Source organism: Mandrillus leucophaeus, unplaced genomic scaffold, assembly GCF_000951045.1.
Source record: "Mandrillus leucophaeus isolate KB7577 unplaced genomic scaffold, Mleu.le_1.0 Scaffold228, whole genome shotgun sequence".
NCBI classification, from domain to species: Eukaryota; Metazoa; Chordata; class Mammalia; order Primates; family Cercopithecidae; genus Mandrillus; species Mandrillus leucophaeus.
This window is the reverse complement of record NW_012102343.1, coordinates 630,447-631,565: the sequence shown is the minus strand read 5'-3', so window position 1 is coordinate 631,565 and position 1,119 is coordinate 630,447. Positions and strand designations below refer to the sequence as shown.

The window sequence follows — 1,119 nt, the reverse complement described above, 5'->3', positions numbered from 1 at the left end:
TGTTTAATATACAGTTTCTCATCTGTCATTTTGGAAATTCTTTATTGTAAACAATTCTATTTCTGATGACAAACAGCAGTCACCATGGTTATTCAGCACCTCCACGTTGGATAAATTCAATTTCTTCTTGAGATACAAGTTTTCTTCTGTATTTCTGAGGTAATGTGTTTATTATTTCTGCAGTATCTGGTGGACCCTGATACATCAGCAAATTTGGTGATTTACTTCCCTCAGAATGTTGTGAAATTACAGAAGAGTGAGGTGGTAGCCCTGCTGATCTCAAAGCTTCTGATACATTGGGTTTAGGATTGTCTCTTCTGTCAGGAAACCTTATTAATGGAGTGTGTGGTTTGACTACCTGAACGACCCTAGTGGCAGACGCCATCTTGCTGCCCATCATGACCCCTGAAAAGGGGCAGTTTCCGGGGCACGAGCGAGCTGCAGCGATCACCCGAGTCCCGGGTGGCTGGGAGGGTGCACTTCCCAGGATGTCACCTCTTTTCTTTCTTTCTTTTTCTTTTCTTTCTTTTCCTTCTTTCTTTTCTTTTCTTTCTTTTCTTTCTTTCTTTCTTTCTTTCTTTCTTTCTTTCTTTCTTTCTTTCTTTCTTTCTTTCTTTCTTTCCTTCTTTCTTTCTTTCTTTCTTTCTTTCTTTCTTTCCTTCTTTCTTTCTTTCTTTCCTTCTTTCTTTCTTTCTTCTTTTTCTCTCTTTTCCTTCCTTCCTTCCTTCCTCTCTCTTCTTTCTTTTTCTTTCTTTCTTTCTCTGTTTCTCTCTCTCTCTCTCTTTCTTTCTCTTCTCTTCTCTTCTCCCCTTCTCTCTCTCCCTGTCCCTGTCTCTCTCTTTTTCAGACAGTGTTTTGCTCTTGTTGCCCAGGCCAGAGTGCAATGGTGCGATCTCAGCTCAGTGCAACCTCTGCCTCCTGGATTCAAGTGATTCTCCTGCCTCAGCCTCCTGAGTAGCTGGGATTACAGGCGCACGCCACCATGTCTGGCTAATTTTGAATTTTTAGTAGAGATAGGGTTTCTTCATGTTGGTCAGGTTGATCTCGAACTCCCGACCGCAGGTAATCCACCCACCTCAGTCTCCTAAAGTGCTGGGATTACAGGCGTGAGCCACCACG

At 42.5% G+C, this 1,119-nt stretch overlaps 1 pseudogene; it reads right to left on the bottom strand.

Moving 5' to 3' along the window:
- Positions 1-88: 88 nt before the first annotated feature.
- Positions 89-400, bottom strand: LOC105540824 (annotated as a pseudogene).
- Between the last annotated feature and the right edge of the window lie 719 nt (positions 401-1,119).